Source organism: Diadema antillarum, unplaced genomic scaffold (assembly GCF_040938485.1).
Source record: "Diadema antillarum isolate AM-2024a unplaced genomic scaffold, OU_Dant_1.0 seq00000798_RagTag, whole genome shotgun sequence".
Lineage (NCBI taxonomy): Eukaryota > Metazoa > Echinodermata > Echinoidea > Diadematoida > Diadematidae > Diadema > Diadema antillarum.
In genome coordinates this window covers 2,529,071-2,542,038 of record NW_027271682.1, presented here as the reverse complement: position 1 = coordinate 2,542,038, position 12,968 = coordinate 2,529,071, and the positions used below count along the sequence as shown (strand labels likewise).

Below are 12,968 nucleotides of genomic sequence, written 5' to 3'. Positions count from 1 at the left end.
AGCAATTTCAGAAAAAACCTAAAAAAATGACCTCATTTTGTTACGTATGGGACATCTCGTGATAGGACACGAGCTAATTTGCATAATCATTTGCATAATCCCTAAATTTTCATACCAAGTTAAACTATGTGATGAACTTCTTATGTCCACATATTAATCAAATATTATTTGCTTTCCTTTGAATTAATATGAATTTTTATAAATGTCCCATACGTAACGCTGTGTTTCACATTTATGCAAATGAGGCCCTTGAAATTTGCATAAATTTACATAATATCATTTTTTCCTCCACGGAAATCAAAACTTCAACTCATAAGCTTCAAAATGATACCAAACATGTCAATATTGAGCAAAGATGAAATTTTACCTTCTGAGGGGACCTTATCTTGGACTTGCCCCTAATTGTTTTTTTTTTAAGGGGCAACTATGAACAAACATATATCAGTTGAAAATATATTTAGCTCACAAAGTTTGCTGAGACCTTTTATTATTAATGCCTGATAAACATAAGTTTAACTCTAAATTGTATCGATACACAGTATCATATGTAGCATGCAATTTAATCAATCTCTTTTTACAAAAGAAAGTAAATGCCTGATAAACGTAAGTTCAACTCTAAATTGTACTGAGACACAGTACTCTATAGCATAATATGCAATTTAACAAATCACTTTTTACAAGAGAAGAAAGTATAGGGTAGTCAAAGTTTCCAAACAGTCCCAGTGCCTATACAGGAAATTCAGAAGGAACATTCAATTTATTTCACTTTCATTTCCAAAAGAAAGCATTTAACAGGTTTCACAAGTAAATTACAAGTAAATTTTCTCATTTCTAGCCATGAAAAATATGAAAAGAGAAGAGTTCTCTTTGATAGCACAGGGTATTAACCTGTTATGGACGAGTCCCGAGTATACTCAGGCAGGTGTCTATGTGAAATGCCTGTTGTAGCAAAATCAGCCCGTCCTCAACAGGTTAATACACCAATATCTATTTATAGTTTTTAATGTTCCATTAATTCTTGTGATAAAACCACCAATGCTTTCTTCTTCTTCTTCTTCTTTCACTTACTGTATACATATGCCATATATTTAGCAAGTCTAAATTTTCGCAAATCAAGACTTCCCTACAATATCGCGAGTGGTTGAATTCACGATCGTGGAGTACGTTGTAGTGAACAGAGAAATGTACATGTGGAAGTCAGATTCATATCGGGATCAGAGTCAATATTTTTGCATCTTTGAATTCGCGAATAGCAACCGACTCACAAAATTCGCAAATATAAAAACCTTGCAAAATATTTGGCGGATACAGTAATAACCCGTTGAGGATGGGCTGGTTTTGCTACAAGTATTTCCCACAGACACTTGCCCGCGTATACTCCGAACTCATCCTCAACGGGTTAAGTTCAATATATACCCATAACAAAAAGTGCAAAACATGCTTAATCTTGAATGGCAGTGGAAAAAGAAATAAAGAAAGGCAATAACAATCCTTATCAGCCAACCCATCCAAACACACACACACAAACACAAAATGAGTGCAATACTCCAGATATCTTCCTATTTGTTAAATAGAAAAATAATCTACCAAGATGCACAGAAAGTTGTACTTGCTGCCTAAAATCATAATGTATGGCTTAAATTATTCCTCATATAACAGTCCCTTTACAAAACTGCCATTTTAGCAAAGTGAACGAGTTGCAAACGGCTACTATTAAAGTAAAGTTATTAGAGCCTAACTTGACTGCACGCCATGTTTCCTGTGTGATATTTAGATGAATAACATAACAAATAGATCATGAAATCATGAAACACTCCCTCAAGTCAAATCCGCATTATCACCCACTTCCAAATTAGTTTCCCAGAGCTGTTTCCAAAATGATGTCAAAACTACATTGTATATCTGCCACTACGGGAACTCCTGCTGTCAACGTCACACACAAATATCACCGGCAATTTTCATTGGTCATGAAAATATATTGCTGCTGCAAACACAACAAAAACAAACAAAAAGTGAAACAAAATTCTACAAATTCACAAAACCATTATGTGCAAACAATATACCAAAGAACAAAAAAATATTCCATGAAAAGGATATATGCCTCCCTCTATGGGCTCCTGATCGCTGTGTTCTGTAGACTCGATCTTGAACTCCCCTTCCAGTGGCATTTTTTATATCCTCTAAACTGTGTAATGCTTGCTGTAAAAAACAAACAAAGAAATATATGACATTATCTTGATAATTATCATGACAATGATATGTTTGCTCGATGCTGAATAATCATACTACCTTCACAGGTGCACTGAGATGCATTGGTACAATACTCTAAACCATTAAGTATACACTACTTATCATAGTATTTCATTAATGTACATTTGTACATTGTACCTAGAATTAGATACATTATGTAACTATTTCAATCTTAATACATAGCAATCAAAATCTTCTTTGAACATTGATCATATGTGACACCAAAGAATTAAAGTGTATGATTATGGAACTACATGTCTGAAAGAAAATCACTTTGTGGTTTCTGTATCATTGAATCTGAAATGCAGGTCCACTATCTGTGGTAAATACATCTTGATAATCTGCAAAGTATGTACTTTGTAATACATTTGTAATCACATCACGAGTGCTATTAAATGATACAAAACTAGCAAGGATTTGAGGGGAAGAGCAACTGTAAGGTATTTCATTCATGCACACATGCAGAGATACTAAAAAGAATGTATCAAAACAAACATTGCTGTTATGTTCTGATATTAGAAGCAGTCATTCTGCCTGCATATCTAATGCAATATACATGTATAAAAGGCATACACACTATTGTAAAGGCAATACAAAATATTTGGTTTTAAGCCCACAGTGGCTACTTCTTAATTAATCCTCAATATTTTCAGCATGAACAGAGTAATGTAAATCTTCACAAAAGAAAAAAAAAATGATTGATTACATTCCTCATCCCTAGGAAATGTAACAAAATATGTTACCATAACAGAGACAACTAAAAAGTATACAAACAGCTGTACAGAAAACAATCATCCTCTAAAACCTCTAAACATTCCCCACTTTCACAAAGGTGTGTCACAAATGGACACAATCAATCTCAAAATTCACAATATTGAAAGCTAAATGCAATCTTTACGATACTGGTGTTTGCTTGTCCTCACAACTTATATTTTCTATAACAAGTGTGAAATCTTTATGGGCATCCGAAGTAAACGTCAGAAATTATCTGTTGTGCCTGTTCCCTATCTCAGGTGTTAGACACAGGGAAGGGGAGGGGCGCATTGCTTTATTTCACTGTTTCAGGGTACAACTGTATCTGAGGCCATGTATCTTGAAGAATAAAACTACGGACACTGTCCTCTTCATCTGAGCAGAAATAAAGCCGTTTCTTCATTTTGCTGAGAATTTCGCCATAATTAAGTCATGCACAGCATAAGTGGGATAAATTTTCATGATTTCAGGAAACTCACCTGTAAGTCTATACTAGCATTGTTTCCTAATTGGTTCACATTTGGTAATGATCCGCCACGATACGCTCCCAGTGCAGGCACTAGTTGGAGGTGATCATGGTGATGAGTGTGACTGTGTGGATGCTGTAAAACAAAAAATGTCCAGTCAATGTGAATAAAATTAACATCAGTAACATCACGACATTAAACTACCGAGGACTCGGCACAAGCATGATAGAATAGCTCTCCTCATTAAAACACAAGGCAAGACAAAACAGTACATTGCCAAGCACACAGCTTGTCAGTGTAAGTAGGAATAGTACATCCAACGCTAGTATCATCACTGAAGTAGCATGCTAAACACAGTCCCAGTCCCTTTCCATACAGTTTCCCAACATTGTACACAGCAGCCCGTCTGTGTACTTGGCATGGTAATTTATACGGACGGATTTCAACAGAAGCGCCCTATGCTTTACACACGCAGAATACCACGAACGAAGATTGTGCAGCGACATTATACGTAAAATTACTTACCCTAGAAACTATGGACACTTCTTTCATAATCTGCTCAAAAGCAGCCGTCTCCTCCGCCTGCTTTTGATTATGTAAGGCGATCTTTTCACTAAATTTCCGAGGGCTAGACATTTTGAACGTAGGGTTTTGGCTGGCTAGCACAGCCAGATTTTCGTTCTGAAATAAATGTTGTCATCTAGCGGGTTATTTGCAGGGGGTCGCGCCAACTATCCAATCAGTGATGGCGTTACTGCGCTTCGGCTCACCGAGCTTTGTGATGATCGCCCTGCTGAGGAATATAACTCAGAATTTAATATGTGAAAAATATACAATTCGCAGGGGAATTACTGAAAAATCCTCATGGTAGATTATATGGTAGATTTACAGCTCCGCTGTTCACGTGTCTTTTTTTTTTCTTTTTAATATAGAGTGGGTAATAGTCTACATGCTACCTTAACCTGATGATAATTGCGTATGGATGCAATGTATTCATACTGGATATACAATGTATCATAGAGGGATTTGAGAAAGGTTTGGAATATGAATGTGCGTTTAATAATTCCCACACTGACATGTTGTAAGCTCGTATCCATCTCGTATCATATCTACTGCCCGTAACCGGACCCGTAACCAATGGCGTGCGCATTTCCATTGTCAAATTTTCTTTCGATTTTAGCCAATCCCACCTTTCTATAACACGAAAAAAAAAAAAAAAAGATTGGGAATGTCCTGTCTACTGCCTTCGAGGAGTCGTATTGTTATATTCCTGTACTACTGATCAGATTAATTTCAGAGAAGCGATCTCCTGAGAGACTCAAAGAGAGAAAGGGGGGGGGGGGGGGAATAAGACGACCCGGAGATTTGGTCATACGCTTTCAGTGGGACTCTTTTCTATGGTAAAAAAAAGAGAGATGCATACTATAGAAATGATCTCTAAAAGCATATTTTGTCTGTTTTTGTTTGTTGTTGTTTTTGGCATTCATATAAAGAATTTAAAAAGAGTGAAGTTGTAATCATCTGATGACTGTTGGTCTTTATCATAAAGAGGAAATCCAGTCCAAATATAAGTTAGTCTGATAAAAAAGAGTAAAATCTTACGAGTTCAATGGTAAAAAATTTGACTGAAATCGGATGATTGAAAGATAAGGAGGTTATGACATTTTGAAGTTTTTTGCTAATTTCTGAAAAACAGTTCTAGTACAGTGGATATGAATATGCAAATGAGTGAGCAAAATTTTCCATTGATCATGTACAAAAAAAAAATGACGAAAATTCAATGTTTCTGTCATCGAAGTCTGAAACATGACGTTATTCCTGGTTGAATAACTTCAGAATAGTGATCAGTTAGATATACGTGGATTTGAGCCTCGGGCATAATTGCGTTTGAATGAAAAACTGGAAATTTCGAAATTTTATGTGCAAACTATATGGTAAGTTGAGAGGGAATGACATGCTCAGGTTGCCATTTGCATACTCATATTGACTGTTCAAGAACTGTTTCCCCTCAAAATAGCAAAACTTCAAAATGTCATAACTTCCTTATTTATCATCCGATTTCGATCAAATTTATACCGTTGAACTCGTAATATTTTACCCTTTCTTATTAGACTAACTTATATTTGGACTGGATTACCCCTTTAAGGATACAGCCATAATCAGCTGTTTTCCGTGTTTCATCACTATGTCAGAAGAGATTGATAAGTATATTGAATACAGACAAGGGATGATTTGGAGTGTGATTTCTTAAATTAGATGTCGTCTAATCTACTACATTGAAAAGCTTTCATCTTAAAGTATACCGGCAGCTGAAATATTTTTCCAGTTTGAAGTAAAGTCAAAGTGCATCTTTCGTTATATTTGTATGTCAGAATATGATTAACCTTTAAACCATGGCATGCAGTTTCAAGAAATTCTTTATTAAAGGGATGGTACAGTATTGGTGGAGATAAGAATTGGGCTTTAACCTTTTTGCGAGATACTAAGAAACCACTTATGAAATCAAAAAACAAAGTAAAACAAAGCGATCGTAATAAAAGGTGGGTCCAACACTTTATTTGAATCGTTCTGTTTTGGATATCTCAGCCATTTCAAAACCAATTTTCATCAAATAACGGTTGAATTCCTCATGGAATTACATGCTCTTTCATACTTCATAAGAGGTTTCTCATTATCTCACCAAAAAATGTTAGAAACCTGAAAGGAGGTCTCAACCAAAACTATACGATCCCTTTAAAATTCTCCTGCTTGTATACACGCAGGACAGTGCTATGGGCCCATACATGGCTCAGTCGGTAGCGCGTCTGCCTTTAGATCCAAAGGAACCGGGTTCGATTCTCGAGTCGTACTGAGCAATGTTGTGTGTGTATACCGTCCCCTCTTGTACAAAGGAGGCAACACTCTGTCCGTCGGATATGGACATAAAATGGAGGTCCCGTGTGTGAGAGCGTCACAACTCATGCACGTAAAAGATCCCGCTTCATCTATTCATCCCAGAGAGCAGGGTGTTTAACCCGGTGAAGTGGTACCGTCTCACACCCAACTGCATAGACCCCATGGAAGACCAGCTAGTGCAGCTGAATATGGGCTATTCAGCGTGTCTTTTCTGATGGAATATGACACAAACAAACAAATAAACAAACAAGCAAATAAACAAACAAACAAACAAACAAACAAACAAACAAACAAACAAACACATCTACTTCCCTTTTGAATCATTTCGTCAACCTTGATATCATTGGTGAACATAAAGGAAACAGTCAATTTCAAACATTCCGATTTCATATTCCGTATATTATATTAGATGCATCAATTCTTTTGAAGAAAACCCGAGAAGGTGACTGGAAGATATACAGTGTTTTATATTTTATACTCAGTGAACATTTTAAGTTGAAACTACATCGAGTTTTGTCTTGTGTTTAAGCTATGAAATGATATAGTGTCAGCTGTCAGGTAAATTTCTAAACATTCTTTGGCAAGTCAGAAAATCAGGAAAAAAAAAACAAGGGAAAAGCAATAAAAAAAAATGTTAATGAATGGGAACTTAAAAGTCCCATTCCATGACAGTAGAGTATTATGATTAAGGGTAACTCTTTAACGGAAACCAAAACCCAACAAGAAATGTGGATTGAGTGAAAGCAGCAATATTTAGAACACATCAGTGAAAGTTTGAGAAAAATCGGAAAATCGATGCGGCAGTTATGAATTTTTAAAGTTTTGGTATTCAGACCGCTGGATGAAGAGACTACTAGAGGTTATGACGCCATGTGTGGACAACAATATAAAGAAAATATAAAGGGAATTCCACACACATTAAAAAAAAATCACTTTTCATGAAAATTACACATTCCATCAACTTGATACTGACATTCGTTAAGGGTAGCATACTATTCCCATCTTTCTGAAAGCGGTTTGTCAAGTGCTCTTTCATTATGCTAGAAAAGTGAAAACATGTTGAATTTTCTTTATATTTTCTTTATAACACATTGTTGTTCACACGTGATGCCATAATCTCAAGTAGTCTCCTCATCCAGGGGTTCCAACACCAAAACTTTAAAAATTCATAACTGTTGCATCGATTGTCAGATTTTCCTCAAACTTTCACTGATGTGTTCTACTAATGCTGCTGCTTTCACTCAATTCACATTTCTTTTGGGGTTTTGGTTTCTTTTAAAGTTAGGTTCTACACCGTGGTCAGCTGCTTTCCGGAAAAAAAAATAACAAGCAAACAAAAATGATAGAGGTTTCAACACAATCGGACTTTAAAAAGGAAAGTGCTTTTTGCGAAATTTTACATGAGGCGGTGATGTCAGTTGCCTCTCAATAAAGTCTCTGACTGATGACCTACAAAACGAAATTCAACTGAAGAAATTTTGTTATTCGCAAACTTCCCGTTGTGCTCAGCAACGATGACTGCATGTTATATCAAAGGGCAACTGGTAGTGTTCGCTTAATTGAATTGAATTGAGTTGAATTGAATTGAATTGATTATCAATTAATTGAATTGAATTGATTATCAATTGATTGAATTGAACTAATTATCAATTAATTGAATTGAACAAATTATCAAAGAATTATACAAATAAAATCTCTATGATGATTTGTGCGTAAATTAATGTGAAAGGTGTGAATTGATCACAATCATCATCATCTAAGCTAATTTACACATGTGAAAATTTCAAAAATCCTAAACTTCCTAATGAAATCCGTTTCGATGCAAATTCCTCCTGTTTGTTCGTCTGATTGAGTAATCGAACTCTCTATTAGGAGTAAGTTTTGTTTCTATAAGTTGTTGACTAAAAAAAAATCTGTACAATCTAACGCACGAATCAATCCGTCACTCTTGCAAGCATATAGTTGATAGTAATCACTGCTTGTATTACAGTTCAGATAAATGGAGCACATGATTCTATATGACTTTCATTTTTTTTTCTGCCAAATTTTCTTGAAAGTTTTACTAATTTGAAGCAGATGAAGTTCTTCTCAAATACAGTCAATCATACAACGGTCTCGCAGTATGATACGCAGCAAGGGCGCCGGAAGCGGGGGGGTGGCAAAACGAGTCCCCCCCCCCCCCCCCCCCCAGTGCCCCCTGTCATGAATAATTAATCAATTATTTAAAGACCAAAATGTTGTCAATTTCATAACTGAAAAAGAGAAATTTTCGCCCCGTCTATAATACACTTACAATATACATTATTATATTGATACATTCATATCAACTTATGAGTAAATTTAGTGTATACATGGTAGCCTCGCGTCCTCGAGTGTGCCCACTGAAACATACCTTTAGTAAACCTTACATTTTTCTTTTCTTCTCTGCTTTCTAGCAATATAGGAATATTTTATTGCTCGAACAATTCGATCACGTTTAAGCTTTTAATGAATACATTTCAGACAAATTCAATTCAATTCAATTCAAAGTTTATTTCATTTTTCGACAAAACATATATGTTACACTTCTTTTGACAACAGAGAACTAGAATTATCACTGAAGGTGATTAATACCCCGCCCCTAGTGTTGCTTTATAGTATGTGACGTCATGAGGGCAATGACGTTAATACCAAGTTTGTGCACTTGTCGAATTGAAAACAGAATAATTTTAGTTTGACACTGAGTATAAAACTTACAGCAAATGGAAACATGCTTTCCCCCAGCATCACTACACTTAAAGACCATCATACACACCAAATTTGACCTTCATAGCTTGAATGGTTTATTTTGATACAAAAGTGAGTGGTTACCATGGCAACACATTTTCCTTGAACTAACACATTGAAGTCTTGCAAAACTGCACTTCTAGATCATGATCATACTTGTTTGTTTGTTTGTTTTATTTCCGTCATAAACATACATACAGATATAAAAGACAATACATACTGAATTTGACTTTAATTGCTTGAATGATGGAAAAGTTATTCGATCTGCAAGGTTTTGGTAAAATTGTGGTTACCATGGCAACGGTTTGTGTGACCAAACACAAAAATTATGTGTTCCACATCTATACCTCAGGGCCATAATGCCTACCAAATTTGGTTTCAATTACTTGGAAACTGTGGAAGAAGTTCACTCGGCACAGGATTTAAAACAAACAAACAAACATGCGGTTACCATGGCAACGCATTGTCCGATACAAATACAAAGGACATTGTACAAAATTACATTTAAAGAGTATCATACACACCAAATTTCACCTTCATAGATTAAATGGTTCAATTTGATACAAAAACGAGTGGTTACCATGGCAACACATTTTCTTATATTAAAACATTGGTGTCTTGCATAACTACATCTCCCGATCATCATACATACTAAATTTGACCTTAATTGCTTGAATGATGTGGAAGTTATTAAATCCACAAGGTTTTGGTAAAATTATGGTTACCATGGCAACGCTTTGTCCGACAAACACAAAAATTATGTGTTCCACATCTATGCCTCAAGGCCATAATGCCTACTGTTCACTCCACAAGATTTCGAAGAAAACATGCGGTTACCATGGCAACGCTTTGTCAAGTACAAAGACAAAGAGTGTCTTGCATAACTACACCTATAGATCATCATAGATACCAATTTTGAAATTGATTACTTAAATACTATGGAAGTTATTCAGTCCACAAGGTTTTGGTAAAATTATGGTTACCATGGCAACGCATTGTCCGACAAACACAAAAAACATGTCTTGCACATCTATACCTCAATATCATCATTTACCCTAAGTTTCATTTAAATTGCTTCAAAACTGTAGGAGGAGTTCGCGACGCAAGAGTTTGCAACAGACAAACCGACCGACCGACCAACATCACGGTGACTCCTATATACCCCCTTCACACTAAGTGTGGCGGGGGTATAATAAGGTAAACAGAACATTATGTAATGAAAAGAATGTACAATAATTGAGGACCTTATAGTAATTATACATTGTAGTAAAAAAAGAAACAGTGGTCGAAATGAAGTACATATGCAACCTTGCTTAAAATGCGAAAAATGGAGAGACCCACTAAAGTGAAAGTGGCTCGCTTGCTCTGCCCGCAGTATACTTATATAGTAAAATGAATAGTTTTCATAAGTTATGATCATAGTCCTTCGCAGTGATTTCTTTTATTATGTTTAATTTCCTAGAAATCTAATTTAAAATGCTCTATAAACGTGACGTTTATACTCTGCTTTTACAAAAAGTCCCTACCGTGGGAGGGGGGTATCCCCCTTCCCACACCCTCGCTGAGGATCTCACACCGTCATCCCCGTTTGTAATAATCATAGTCCTTCGCACTGTCTTTTTCATTATGTGTAATTCCTTAGAAAATTGCTGTTAAATGCTCTACAAACGTGACTTTTGTACTCCGTTTTACAAAAAGGTCCCTACCTTGGGGGGGGGGGGGGTATCCCCCCTTCCACACCCTCCCTCGCTCGGTTGCTTCGCTTCCTCACCGAGGATCTCACATCGTCAAATGTGCCCCCCGTAGAGATTTTGCCCCCTCCCCCCCCCCCAAAAAAAAAAAACAAAAACAAAAACAAAAACACACACACCAAAAACCAACAACAACAAACAAACAAACCCCTGAAGTGTTCCGGCGCGCTTGATACGCAGATAAGTTAAAGAGGAATTCTAAAAAGAAAGAGTGAAATTGAAAGACCACGACAGTGAAATGTCATCGAAATTGGGTTAAAAGAAATAAGAACATTTTGAATACATGTGTATTTGCAATTTCGGTAAACAGTTCTTGAACAGTTGATATGAATATGCAGATAACTGAACGGATGATGTCATGATGTCATGCATTTTAGATTTGACTGTTCAAAAACTTCCTTGTGTAACTATATGGGGACACTCGAGAATTTAATAACTTCCCTAATTCTTATCCGATTTTGATGAAATTTTCACTGTTTAGCTCGTAGAATTTTACTCTTTCTAGGACTACAAATTTTAACTGGTCCGGCATTCCCCTTTAAAATGTAATGAAAGATTTGCTTTGAGTATGATTATATGAGAAGGTGGTATATCAAGCCGACTTCTCCGATGTTCGTGATGTTTTGAAAGATATCTAATATAGGTATATTTTACATAAAGGCCTATAAATATACCGTATTTGAAAGCTGATGTGCGTGCAATATGTATGTGTGTGTGCGTAATTCACACTTCGTTATCAATTATATTGCACAATTTTCACATTCTAATCATATACATAGCAGGAGTGGAAGATATTCCATTATTTCCTGTAGTGATGAGGGTGTCCTCAAATGGCAATGAGATATACGAGAGACTGGTGAAAAACATAAAAAGATTGGTTGGCTGGCACTTGAAATGCAGTGATGTCTTGTTTTCGTGATATGGGCTATTATGTTTTGGACCAAAATGTTATCCTCTAGTGACCGTTAGGAGAGAGCTTCACTCATTTACATGTTTACAACTATCAGAATGTTGGCATGTTTGACGCTCCATGGTATACTTTTAGGAAAATGATGTCACTTTTTATCACATGGCTACATTTTCTACGCAGTAATGCTGTACTTAGTACATTATTTTGTGAGATGATATCACAAAAGCAATTGTGACACCACAAAGCAACTGTTATATCGCGCGTTGCTTCCTACGTTTTATTTGAGAAAGCGCACAAAGCAACTGTGACGTCGCGGCGTCGCGCGCTGCATGCTTCGTCCGGTCACTTGCAAAAGCAATTGTGACATCACAAAGCAATTCTGACATTGCGCGCTGCAACATCGCACGGCCGTTTTGTGAAACGTCACAAAGCAAATCGACATTTTCTCTCGCCCTGCTTTTATGATCCCTCTACAACATCGCATCCGCTACACGACTTCTCGCCTCATACCCTTGATTACTCTCTTTGTTTAAAGTTTTGATAAAAAATGTTAAAAAAAAAATGAACATAAAAATCACTCTGCCTAATCAGGGAGGTGAGACAAACTCACCTCCCTGGCCTAATTTAGAGGTTCTTGTTACAATGGGCTTGGGCAGTGGCGGATCCAGGGGGGAGCCCACCGGGCGCGTCCCCTTTATTTTTTGTTAAAACAAAAGAAATAAAAAGGAAAATGGGGGCGTGCATCCCCTTTAATTTTGTAAAGGCGCCCTTTCACGGATTTCCTGGATTCCCCCCTGCTTCACTACTACAATAGTTTTATTGTGGAGTCACAGTTTTATCCAGAAACCTGTCAAGGCAAAGCATTGTATACTGTCCTCGATCGATCTTTATTATTATTATTGTTCAGTGATGGCAATACATTATCGCGTACCCCTCTCTATGACCACGAATGGCTTTTAGAAAATACAAGTTACATCAAATGTAATTATACACACGCGGGCACGCACACATACACACACACACACACACAAACACGCGGGCGCGCGCGCGCACATACACACGTAAAAGTATGAAGATGCGTAGCGAGCACACTGTAAACATCTTACACGATATTCGGATGTTATGTCGGCTCCTGCAGCCCACAGAACTCTACTGCAGCTTGAACCGTCATGATAC

General features: G+C 36.6%; 1 long non-coding RNA gene across 1 annotated transcript; it reads right to left on the bottom strand.

The window, feature by feature from the left end:
- Positions 1–1,015: 1,015 nt before the first annotated feature.
- LOC139739422 (uncharacterized) lies at positions 1,016–4,244 on the bottom strand. The gene is made up of 3 exons (XR_011711514.1): positions 3,996–4,244; positions 3,483–3,605; positions 1,016–2,199 (listed from the first exon to the last, which is right to left on the bottom strand). It is a non-coding gene; the product is annotated as an uncharacterized lncRNA (long non-coding RNA).
- Positions 4,245–12,968: the final 8,724 nt, after the last annotated feature.